Source organism: Heliangelus exortis, chromosome 12 (assembly GCF_036169615.1).
Source record: "Heliangelus exortis chromosome 12, bHelExo1.hap1, whole genome shotgun sequence".
In the NCBI taxonomy this organism is placed as follows: Eukaryota; Metazoa; Chordata; class Aves; order Apodiformes; family Trochilidae; genus Heliangelus; species Heliangelus exortis.
In genome coordinates this window covers 6,422,244-6,435,146 of record NC_092433.1, presented here as the reverse complement: position 1 = coordinate 6,435,146, position 12,903 = coordinate 6,422,244, and the positions used below count along the sequence as shown (strand labels likewise).

General features: G+C 48.7%; 1 protein-coding gene across 1 annotated transcript in view; it reads left to right on the top strand.

Moving 5' to 3' along the window:
* The window catches only part of RPL29 (ribosomal protein L29), a 204,751-nt gene that overhangs the window by 158,995 nt on the left and 32,853 nt on the right, over window positions 1-12,903 (top strand). The window contains exons 6-8 of the mRNA XM_071755714.1: window positions 4,273-4,380; window positions 5,312-5,533; window positions 10,808-11,010. The gene's annotated coding sequence lies outside the window, so the exon portion shown is untranslated. The remainder of the gene's footprint in view (window positions 1-4,272; window positions 4,381-5,311; window positions 5,534-10,807; window positions 11,011-12,903) is intronic.

Below are 12,903 nucleotides of genomic sequence, written 5' to 3'. Positions count from 1 at the left end.
ACATCTTCCCTGCAGCCCTTGGAGTGGTTTCAAGTGAAAAACAAAACGGTGACATTTTAAGTGTTGCCTCCCACACAGTATCTCTCTTCAGCCTCCGCTGCCGCTTGCTGCGGGTTCAGAAGTCTCTGGTGGACCAGTCTACCCCCAAGAAACGTGGGTTTGCCAAAATAGAAGCATTTTTGCAGAAAGCAATGATTTGGGTGAATGTTTTGCCAGCACTCGTCTCTGGGGCTTGCAGTTTGTTTCAGCATTTTGTGGTTTTGTTTCATTTTGAATTTTCTTTTCTTGCATGAGATGCTACTAAAATAAAATATTTTAATGTTTGAAAATAATTATTTAGGGGAGGGGTGGGGGGAAAATTTTTGTTTTCAAATACATTTTGAAATGTTAGGATTCCCTGCCCAGCAGTGGTCCCATTTTGCTGTCAGAGCATCAGCTCTGGCTGCATAAATGTTAATGCCACTGTGAGAGGACCTGAATATCTTTCACACTAATCGTATACTTTGCTTTGGAGACGGTGAATTATTTAAAATGCTTTCTATGGCTTCAGTTTGTCCCACACCACAATCTCCTATTTCGTTCATGTCAGTCTCATAATCGATTGTTTCTTTTCTGGTAGCAGCTGGGATCTCCTGACAAGGCCCAAGGTACAGCTGGTACCTTCCTGGGTGGTGATGGAGAGCAGGGCAGATGGGCTTTGGTGTGGTGCACTAACCCAGCTAGAGTGGATGGCTGTGACCTGCACATCCCAGGGCGAGTCTGAGTTGAGTGAAACCAACAGCTGAGCAGAGAAATTACACAAGCAAGGTGAAGTGAAGACCAAGATTCCTGGATCTAAGAAGAGAGAGCATGGGACAAAAGAAGAAAAGGTCTTCCAAGGCATTTGGAAGACCATCCATTTGTGTTGGATAGAGCTCTGTAAACACAGTTTGCTGACACCAGGGAAAGCTGCTCAATAGTCATAGTGGGAGAAGAGAGTGAAGAACAATGTGTCAAGTGGAAATTGCTGCAGCTCTTGGCTCAGCAGAGCATCAGCGTTGAGGGCTGGAGCCTGCTCAGGACACTGCTAACATCTCTGTACTTCCAAGAAGTGGGATTTTGGGCAACCGTGAGCAGTAAGCTTGGGATGTCATGAAAAGAGCAATACCCAGAGCAGCACAGAGCCCCAAACTCCCTGCTAAAGAGTTCCAGTGTGCTGCTAACTTGGAGGGATCCTACTAAATAACCCAAACCGCTTCCTGCAGCACCCGTTTTTTATTTTCTCATGTCTTCTATCCAAACAGTGGCTAGATCCATGTGAAAACTGCTGCCTGCTGAAGTAGCTGGGCTGGGCACTGCTGGATCTGCACCTCACATCACCAGTGGGACAGCTGCAAGAGGAGTGACAAGCAGGAGGAGGTAACAGCTGTGCCCATGCCTTGGGCAGAGCTGGAGCGTGGATCTGTTCCATACTGGAGGCTGTCAGAGTGCATCTCTTCATCACAGCCCTCAATGGAGACAAGTGACACACAGGAACTTGTGGCTGCTCGCAGGCTCTTGGAGATGTGAGAGTATTGCCAGATGTAGAATATATCAGGAATGGTCATTTAGGAGAGGTCACTTGTGCCATCTTCAGGACCAGAGTGCTGCCAGCTTTAAATCTCGTGTGCATCAAGCCAGATGGAGATGGACAGCCAACCTGATCCCTTGTCCTGCACTGGAGATCTCTCTCTAAAGCAGCTTCTCCAGGAAGGACGTGGGTTTGATCAGAATCTTCTCTCCCCCCAGGGATCCAGCCCTGTACATTGGTGGTTCCTCAATTGCCATGGAGCTGCATGCTTGCAATTTGTGTGCCAAAGACAAAAACCCCACAGCAACTCCCTCTGGTCCTCATTTTCTCCAACGTTTTCTCTAACTCCACCAAGCAATTAGTCAGCAGCAGTGGACACTTTTGGCAGAGCCAGGAACCCTCTGCAATGGAGATCCTCCCCTTGCTTTTCTTCCTGACAAAAGAACCTGAGTGTCCCACTTGCTCCCTGGCCTGGAGAGGCCCTGGCAGAGCAGATCTGCAAGCCCAGAGGATTTTGCACTTCTCAGCACCTGGTCAAGCCAATTTGATGAACGTTGTTCCTGGATGTGGACTGGAGGGCAGGCAGAGGTATCTTTCAGGCTGATTGAAGCCTTCAGTAGGGAGGAGGGCTGTGGCCCTCCCAGCTGCCTGCTTGTTCTTCAGCTTTCTTTTTCTGAAGGGCTTCAGGAAGCTGCAGAGATACAGAGATATTTTTTCTCCCCTTTCTTGAAAGTGTGGCTAAAAATAAAGGGAGTATTGAAACTAAGCCCAGCCCAGGAAGCAGAGTGTGTAGGTGTGGTGGTAACCAACACCTGGGGCTGTGAGTCTTCCCAGGGGAGCTGGCACCCATCTGGCAAACATGTTCTCTCTTTCTTTGCATTCTTTCTTTGGCACCTTGTCAAAGAGCACATGAGATGATGAATCTAAAGTAATTTATGGTAAATGGCTTACACATGTTGTTCCAGTTATAAGGACAAAAAGACAAGGAGAGGACAATAGTTTTCACTTGGAAATCTGGCCAGGGACTCCCAAGATGCTGCTGTGATCTCTGCTTTTAGTCCTGACTGAAGGTTTATAGAGGGGGCTTGTAGAAAACAGTGATGGCAGCTACTGCTTTTTGATGGCAGCCCAGGATGTCTCTGAGGTTTTGCCCTTTGCAGGTGTAAACAGACAAGCAGACAATGTGTGGTGCATAGGGAAGAGTTATTGGACAGCCCTGGATAGCAGAGGGGAAAGGTTTAGTGGAAAGGGGGTCCTCCAAGTGTCATGAAACCATGGAACCTCAGCTCAAGACTTTCAAGGAAGGCTGCCATGGCAGTTGTGTCATGAATTACAGGTTCTCCATGGCTATACAGTGTGGACATGCCAGCCCCACAGTGCCCTCCACATTCATGCCCTCCCAGTGCTTGTGGGTAGGTCTTGTGGGTATGATGGGGGGACACAGGTGTCCCGTGAGGGTTGGGGACTTGTAGGGCCTTTGGATATAAACCACATGCATGATGCTACCATAGTTTCCCCAGAAGACCCATGTCATAGCAAAGGGCATTGAGTGGGCAGGTGGGCATTAATGTGTCAGTCCTTACACAGCCCAAGTGCTGCAGCTGCTGTGGACAAACATGGACTTAATGCCATCTGTAATGCAATGGAGACTGAACTTTGGTACAAAGGGGATTTGCCTCCATTGGGTTCAGTAAATTGCTTGGTGATGCCATGGCTTTGGAGCAGCTCATATTCTCCTTTTGCATGGCCAGGAGGGACTCTGTGGAGCCCTGAGGATGGGGTAGATCCCCTGTGATGTGAAGAAGCCCAAGTTTTGATGGATAAAGATATCACAGGTAGGACAGTGAGTGTGCAAGGTGAGTTTTATGAGCACAGAGGCACCTCCAGGGCACTGTGGGGCAGCTCTTGGGGCAGCTCAAGAGGCAGTAGTAAGCACAGACTTACTGTTTGTACTCCAGTGTGCAACTTCTCAGAGGTGGGCTTCCAGGGACAGTCTGTCTTGTGCTGCCTGCTGACACCAGGGAAAGAAGAAGCTAGAAATGTTGCCTAAACCCCACATTTACCTCCCCTCCCACCATCCATCACCCCTGCTGACACAAACGTGTGCTTGGAGGCAGTTTATTCCCTGTCAGCCTTTTCCTGCTTATCTGGAGCCAGTGGGGAGAGCAGGAGCTTGATCTCACAGAGGGACCCTGCAAATCCTCAGATGAATGCCCAGACTCAGGACCATTCCCAGGGGGATAGGGGTGGATTGGATACTTAATCACAGCTTGTCTGGGGAAGATGAGGAAGTCTGAATAAAGGTGTTAACAGCTCTTAAAGGCTTTCCTGGTTCATGAAGGGTGCTGCCTCAAAAAGATTATCTAGAAATATTATTATCTGAGCTGGGAAAAAGTTGTTTGGTTTTTTTATTTCCAGCTCTGGGCTCTTTACAGCCACCCTAAATCTGCTTGAGCCATGGAGACAGGTTGTATTGTGTGGGGGGCGGTGGGGGAGAGGTGTTGGCTGTCAGTGGGTCAGCAATTAATTGGTTTATTCCTTTCTCACGGTTATTTTCTAATCAACATCTGCTAAAACCTCAGTGCCCACTTTGTCACAGCTCAACAAACAGGAACCCCAGGGATTTGCATTGGAGGGAGGGGGGGACTCTGAGCCACAAGGTCGGCTTTGCCATGAGGTCCCCTTTCCCCTGCCAAGCCTCTTTCACTGTTGTCTCATCTTAGGAGGAAGATGTGATTAGTGATTAGTGATTAGTGCTTTCTGCCGTCAGACATCAGCTGAGGGATAAGAACCACGTGCCAAGAAGAGGAAAGAGCTGCCATGGAGGGATGGTAAGTGAAAGCAGAGAAGTGCCTACTTTTCTTTGAAGGAAACTTGCCTTCTAATACCTCCCTGCCCCATTAATTCAGACAAATACTCTCATTCAGCCCTGTGCTACTTTCCCTTCTGGCACAAGTGGCCCTCAGCCACATATTCCTCTCCTCCATCTTATGTTTCCATCTGGAAAACCATTTCCTGTGAAACCAGCTATGTTGAAGCCATGTTCTTGTTTCTTTGTGGCTTTGTCACAACTCTAGTGTCTTTGCAAGTCAGAAACAGGGGGTGCCATCACAGCAGAAATCTTGTGCCCAGCCAGCTGCAGCTCAGCCCAGTTTCTGCCCACCAGCTCCCCTACTATAAAGGAGCCAATGTTGGTGGTGGGGCCATGCTGGCACAACTGTGCCCAGCAGCAGGGTCTTGCTGGGAGCACTGCAGATGGCTCTCTTATGGTAATTGCCATGGCACTGCATCTCAAGCTAGAAAATTGCCTTTCAGACCAGAGCAGGAATAGAGAAAGAACATGGCTTTGGCCTGAAGGATTTTGATATTTGTATTTTGGCACCATTTTGGCTTGGACTGAAAAACATTTTGAATTCTAGGGAGGTGATAGAGCACAGACTATGAAGCCACTAGTGCAGGGTAGTCCCCTTTCTGCTACCTGAGCTCCCCAAGCCAGCCAGCCAGCTGAGCTCCCCAAAGCTGGCTGTCCAAGTGGGAAAACCTTTCTGTGGAGAAGTTAGTTTGGAATTACACAGTCCACAGGGAACACTGCCTGTTGCCATGCTGCTCTTTGTCTCCCAGCTCTTCCTAGGTCTTTAATAGGAATCAGACACTCTGAATAGAGTCCCACAGGCTTCATGGTTGTGTTGATTTCTAACAACTAAGTTAACCCCAAAGAAAGCCTAATGAAAGCAGCAGATTTCCAGGTCTCTTCTTTTGCAGAATTCTGTCCCTTTCAAACATGCAGCACGGCAAGCCCAGACCGGATCCTTGTTCTCCTTGGGGATCGACCTGCAGGGATGATGAGAGAAACAGAACAAGTCACCAGCCCTTTCCAGAGCTAAACTGCAAAACCACAGGCTTCACCAGAGCCCTTTGAGCCAACCCATCTCCCAGCAGAGTCTCTATCCCTTTCTTTTCACTCAGGGCTGGAAATAATGACAGGTATGGAAAATCCATTACAAATAATTAAAAAGCCCTCTGTGCAGTGCTGCCAGCTCTGTAAGCACTTCCCCAGATGTAGGGAGACCACAGAGCACTCCCTGGAGCAAGTGGACACAGGTGGTGCTGGCATCCATCTGGAAACAGCTCAAGGGGGGTGGTTAGGCTGGACTTTCTGGTTGTCTGGACCCTTTCCTCTTTAGCACGACCTCTTGCCAAGCCCTGCAGCCTCTCTGTCTGGAAAACCCAGCAGAGTGGAGAGATACCTTCTTTCATCAAGACAAAAATGTTATTTTGCATCTAAATTGATTTTTTTACCTCCTTAAGTGTTCACCAAGTTAAGAAGTAAGGGGTTCTGGCTGGCCAATCCACAAGGTAACCATGGGATAGAGGGGAAGGGACCAGGTGCTGCCCAGCTTGGCAGTGCCACAGCGTGTTAACCATAGGAAGGGAGAGGTGTTTGTTGGCCAAGGGCTGTAGCAAAACCCTGTTATCAGTTGCAGCCCACCACAGGCTCTTTACTGTCTGTCTGCTGGCACTTGAAGCAGCACATTTGCTGAGCAGCTCCTCTGTGCCCATACTGAACCCCAAGGGCTGTGTCCATATCCAGCACCATGATTTTTCTCCAGGGGTTCCTGGAGCAGGCAGGAACCAGGACATGAACAGGCTGTTTTGGTGCTGGGCTCTTGTTACTGTGTTAAGTATACAAGAAATCAAAGGGTCCTGTTGTGCAGACAAGGTTTGAGTTAAGCCAAGCTCTGACACGTTCCAGTGTCCCTTTCCTTCTAGAAGGATATTTCTGGTAACACATTTTTGGGGAAGGAAATGTGCAGTGTGGCCAGCAGGGTGGCATGAGGAGTTCTGAACTTGATAGGCTGGATAAAGGCAGAGAGATGTTACAGGAGAAACAACTGGACAAGGGGCTTCTCACAGGCATCTCCTGCCTTATTCTTCCAGCTCTCCCCACCTCCATTCAGACTTTATTTCTGCAAAACAAGTTAGGTTGTAGCTACTGTGGCCAGATAGATGTACCTGGTTAGTCTTGTGTTAGGGATAAATAGGTGCATGTGATGGAGAGGAGGCCAAACACTCATTCTTGTCTTGAAGAGTCTCATGTTAGAAGTGAAGGACCAGAGTTCACACCACAGCTTATGATTCATCACTGACTTCTCCTGCTGTTGATGCTGTATTTCTCTTAATCATGTAAGGGCTTATTTTCCCACACTAGAAAATTTAATTCAGCCCTGTGGCAAAGCTGAAGGCTGGGAATTTTTAATTACTGTTTGTACAGCGCTTTGGGGCTCTGGAGTGGATGATGCTGGAGGCCTGGGAAGGCCTTCATATTATATATTGGCAGATTCTTAAGTTTTATTTTATATGTGAGCCCCGAGGTCCTGTCAGCAGCTTCCTCCTGATGCCTGGGGCTTCCTAAAGCAAGTAGAGCAAGTACCCCCCTCCTGTAGCCACTCACCACTGCTGAGCACAGAAAGAGGGGGACCTGCTATAGTCCAGTGTCCCCCTCCAGCCAAGATAAACTCAGTCAGCATGTGCCTGTAAATATCCACCTGCTACACAGGGGAGAAGAGCCATAAGCTCTCCCCCCACAAGGCTTCTCCCATCAGAATATCTCTTCCCTAGGCACTGCAGCCACATCCTATGTTAACCTTCCTGTCCCCTGAGCCCTGCTCAGAACACCACCTCCTTAATTATAATCCATCAAATTCCTCTCTCCTCCACCTGGAAAGAATGAGATTTGGGGACAGGGAACAAATGTGACGGCATAAGTCTCTTTTCATGGGAAAGGAAATCTATCCAGCACCCTGCTGGGAACCCTGCTTTGCCTAAACCCTGGCATAATGCAGTAAGAAGTTAAGGCTCTTAGTGGGTGAGCAGAGCAGGAGGCTGCTAAGCCTGTCTGGGGCTGGGTGGTCAAGTGCTCTGTGCTGCACCCAGCGCGTGGCCTTTGGTACAACGGGGCAGTTGTGGCCCCACTGCTCTGGCATCAGCATCCCTACTTGCTCAGCGTGGGATGCAGAGAGCATGGGCTGGGAGCAGCCTGTTGCAGGTCAAAGCCAAGGCTTCAGAAAATGATTTTGTAAAGAATTGGAGTGTCTGGATATCAGCAAAGTCCTGGAAGGACACATTAGCTGTCAGTTACCGTGTGTGTACAGCTGTGGGTGTGTGCAGTGGTATGGTATATGGGTTTATGATACCATCCACTTGAAAATCCTTGAGGAAGTATGATGACTTTAGCCATAAGTATGATTTACCTTTTTTAAGATCACTCTTGTGTTTTCATGGCACGTTTTCTGGTAGATGCCATAGAAGTCATCAGCTGATTACTACAAGGGCCAAACTGGAGTTACTTTAAATTTGCCACATCTTTTAAAATGCAAAAGCCTCTTCATTTTAAAATGCTTTCCCTCTTCAGCCACCCCTCCTACTGGTGGTTACTCCTGAATGGTGGCTTTCTGGCATAGTGAGCAGCCCCTCACTGCCCATGTTGGGCACAGCAGGCAGGGGAGGGGATGCCTGTGCACAGGGTGAGGACACAGCACTGCAGTCACCACCCAATGGATGACACTGACAGTGCTGCTTCCAGGGTGTCCCGTTCAGTCTGAGGTGGACAGAAGGTAGGAAGAAGTTAGATGAGCTTCTATGAGGTTGGGTCCACTGCTCAGGAGGGTTTCATTTACTGTCCCATGTGTTAACAGCTTCTGCAGGAGGCTGCTGGGTGGATGCTGTAGCCTTCTCAGCACAATTGGCTCCAGATCCCAGGAGTTACCATGGCTCCCTTGCCAGAGTCAGAGGGAATGTATCCATCAGCCCTTCAAGCAGCACCAGAATGTGTCAGGGTGTGATGGGACAGCCCAGCTCACTCTGATGGCCCCACTTGCATTCCTCAGGTGCTTCCTCACTGGTGAGTGGGTGTCAGAAGAACACAGTGTGCAGTGGGTTTATTCAGTCTGCAGTAACTCCTCATCTCTCAGGATGTTCTCCACAGCTCACCTGACATCCAGCAGAGGCAAAGAAACAGCTGTATGAATCCAGGCAGTGCCTGCTGCTGGGTTTATACCAAAAAGCACTCAAGTGTAGTAAAAAGAGTGCTGAGACCACAGGTTTCACCTTTAATTTGAATCACACTTCTTAGTCTCTGTCCCCTGTCTCTGAAATGAAGGGGAGAGGTGTCCATCACTGCCCACCACGTCAGGTCAGCATCCTGAGTAAAGTCTGGATCCTTGGGGGCTCAGTGCTCTCTGAGTGGGGTTTTGTTTAGGTTGGCTGCTGCTGATCCCAGCCTGATTTTGGCACCTGGTTGCTGTAAACCTGTCAGAGGTGGCCAGCTGGAGGTGGGGAACACCACCCTACTGCACACTCTGCAGCTGAGGAGGACACTGCCACCATCTCATTCATGTCCCTCCTAGGAGCACAGATGGCAAACACAGCAGGGAAGCCAGGCCACGTCCCAGCCCTGCTTGGCTCCATGCCACACAGAATTTGGAGCTCACCTCTTTTTTTCCATTACCTCCAAGCGGTAATGGTGAATGTTTTCATAATATTTCCTAAAAATAAAAGCATCAACAGAAGTATCCCTTTAGTAACAGGAGTCTGTGCATCCCTGGGCTGTGAGCAGTTACAGGCTGGGAGGGGAAATGCTGAAATACCTTGTGACTTGGAAGCGCTCTGAGAAGTTCCCTTACCCTGCATGTGGACCAGCACCCCCTGGGGCAGTAGGGCTGTTTGAGGGCTGTTTTCCCCACCTCCCCTCTCCAAAAACAGCCCACCTGTCTGGTGTTCTGTTTGGTAGAAAAGCCTGTATCTGAAAAATAAGAAACACAACCTATGTGACCGTGCTGAGATGCCCGTAGCGTGGCAGCATGTGGACTGGTTACTGTTCCTTCACTACAGTAGGGTGTTAATTTTCTGTTACAGCTTTCATGGGGAAAGAAGTCAAAGGATATAGACAACCTGTACTGGGAAAAGGTTTGCTGTGCAGGAATGCATCCCTCTGGTACAGTTCATAATAGCCTTAACTATCAGGGAACTGCTTATGATGAAGAACTCTGGAGCTGTCCCAATGGCAGCCATATGAAGCAGCACGGGAGAGAAATCAGTGAGCAAGGACTTTGCTCAGCCTCTTGGGGAATGAATGGTTGCCCTGGGGTGTAAAGGTAACAAAACTGACTCCTTCTTGCATTTGAGACTATGGTAAATCCCTGCAATTCAATTCAAGGGGAATGAGCCTACTTGGCATCCCTGCTTGCCTTCCTCAGGTCCTAATCTGTCCCCATCAAAATCCCTGGCTGGAACTTTTATAGGAACCAAGGACAGGAGGTTGCTCACAAGGGAGGATGGAGGGTGACTGCTCTGGTGGTTAAAGAAATAGCATGGGCTGCATTAACCCATCCTCTGTGCCCTGTCTGTAAGTTGGCAGGTCTGATGGGTGTGCTGTGTGGTTAAAGAGACCAGAGCTCAGAACAGGGCATCTGAGGACAACAGGAGGACAGTGAAAGCCTTGTCATACAGCTTAAAGTCTCACAGCAAGTGTCTATTAATAAGCCATGCCTGTGCTTCCTCCAGGTATTTACAGACTCCTTTCTCTCTGTTAGCTTTGAAAACCACAGCTCTGTTTTGACACAGCAAGTCCTCTTCTTTTAGTGATGCATTTGCTACCACAAGTGTGTTTGGCTGGGAAAGAGTGTCAGTAAAAAAATACCTCATTTTGAAAACCAACAGGATTTCCCTCTAAAAATTATGGCTGTCTCCAGAAGAACAGTTTCAGCTTGTGCTCTGGGAATCTTTTTGCTCTGGAGGTGGTGGCTGGCTGGCTTTAAAGCTGGCTGTGGACAGGTGCCACCAACTCCATGCAAAATATAGCAGTGACAGCATCAGCCCAGCTGGCAAGGTCACATCCTCTTTGTGATCTGTCCTGGGGGCAGGTGGGGATTCCTGGGTGCCTTTAGAGGCTGCCAGCATGAGGGGACCCACCAAGACCCCTGAAAGGTGTCTGGCTTCTTACCCTCACCCAGGGCTAATCTTGTGCCATGCTGATGCTTCAGCAAGTGAGCTGCAACTGTCATAGCTGCAAAATGGGGATGAGCCTGGCTTGTGAGTCAGGTTGGGCTGGAAAAGGAGGGGAAATGAAATGGAAACGGGGACCTCTGAGCTCCCCCACCCTTCCCCTTGGAGAGCAGTGAGGTGCAGACAACAGATCCCAAAATCCAGCATGTGTTGTAACTTCATTGTACCCTCTGAGATTCTTCTTTTTGCCTTTAGGTGTGAAACTTCTGCTGGAGTCACTTCCTTCTCTGCAGCTGGAGACAGAGACAAATGAAAGAATCGTTGGTAGTGAGCTGTTCATGGAGAAATTCATCTTGATACTTGCATCACTAGGACAAGACAAGGCAGCAGGGCAGCCTTGCTACCATGGTAAAGGACAGCACTCTGAGGAGGTTGGGAGCCTCGAGGTCCTGCAAGTGGTAAGAGCATGTTTCAGCATTGCTTGTTTGCAAGAGAAAAACCCAATTTGCATTGCTGGAAAAACAGCCATGCAGGAAACCACAAGAACCCGTTGTTCTGGTCAGGCCCTTGGATTTTGTGAGGATTTTTTGAATACTCCTTCACAATGAGTATTCCCACTGGGTTGTCTTGCTGTTTGCAAGGCCTGTTGGGATGGGGAAGGTGCAGGTAAGCTGGCAAGCAGGATTGCCCTGAAGCACTGAGCTGTATTCAATTAGCCCACCTCCACTGCAGGAACATGGTTAGCTGGCAGCACATCACCCCTCCTGGTAAATTAGATACCACACGGTGGCTTAGTCACACCAGAGAAGTAAATGGCTCACAACTTGCTGAGACAAATTCCTCCCAGTTTTAATTAGCGTGAGATGCTGGAGTGCCTAAAGCTCTCTCCCCCTGCCCCTGCCTGTGTTTACACTTGGTGCATCAAGCCAGTTTGGATTCAGGTCTCCAAATATTTGTAGTTAGCAAATATTGTTCAGTTTTGTCTCTGCATTTTGCTGGGAAACACAGATTTGTATCCCCAGTCTTTTCAAAAACAAAGGGATGGATGCCCAAGTCCCAGGACTTAAGCAGGAGAGTCAGAGCTGCTCTCCTGGCTTCTCCTCTGCTCAGTGTCACCTCCAAAGAGATGTGGCAGGAGACGAGGCTGCTGGCTCCATGGGAGTGGAACAGGAACCATCTAGCAGGAACTACTGATATAAATGAGAGCTCTTAGCACTTAAGGCTTGATTCTGCCTTTGTGTGTGTTCTTTATATCCCATCCTGTAAAAGAAGTTGCAGGTCATGTGTGTTGGTGAATGGTGCTTGTTTTTGCAGGTATTTCTGCAACAGGTAGAGCTGGCTTGGTGGGATTTTGACCACTTGAATTGTCACCCCTGGGTGTCCCTGTGCAAACTGGGGTGCAGGAGTTGAGCAGCCCTCAGAGAGAGCTCAAAGCCAGCACAGACTGGAGAGCTCCAGGCAGGGATGGGTTAGATTTGGTTTTGCTGTGACCTTAAAATGAGATGCTTTGGTCCTGGATGGCTTGGACAGCTCTGTTTGGAAACAGAGCATTTGTACTCAGCTTTTGATGTTTGAGGATAGTCTTCCCTTTCCATAGCTCCCACTCTCCTGTTGTATTTTCCTTGCTGATGATGTCAGCCAAGTAACTGAGGCATTTTCATGTTACCCTCCCTACTTCTGATGGTGTCATGAAGGTTCCCATTCCAGTTAGCAGCATTAGACTCAGCACTATGACAGAAAATGCACTGAAAATTTTAAAAACAGTCTGCATTTTAGCCTGGGTTGTCCTGCACAGCTTTCAGGATGCAGTAATGCATTTTGCTGATTGCAAAGAACACTATTGACAGTTGTTAAATAATTGTTTCATTTGCTCTAACACAGCACAGAAAATCCGTGTCCCTGAGATGTGCTGAAGACAAGTGTTGCTCTTATATGAAGACCTAAAAGGTTAATTTAAAGGTCTGGAGTCTGTTGACCCTCCAGCTTGTTGCACAACCTTTCATACATGTAAAAAGGGATGTGAGAGGCAGTCTGGTTGGGTTTACCTGTTCATACTGGCAGCAGAGGCATGGTTGCTCTGCAGGGATGGATGGGTTTGAACATGCCTGGCACTAAGGCACGTGCTTAGAAACTTCCAGCTCAGAAGTACTCACTCTCTGTTCCAGAGGTGCTTGTCTGAACCTGACTGCAGGGAGCTGGATGCCAGATAAGGGCCACCATGCTCACCTTTGTGTCAGTCAGTAATGACTGCAGCATTGGTTGCCAGAAGCACTGGGGACACACAGAGCCATGGAGGCCTCACTGGTGGCAAGTACTGCCTTGGCACCAGCAGAGCAGCCCTGGATGGCAAG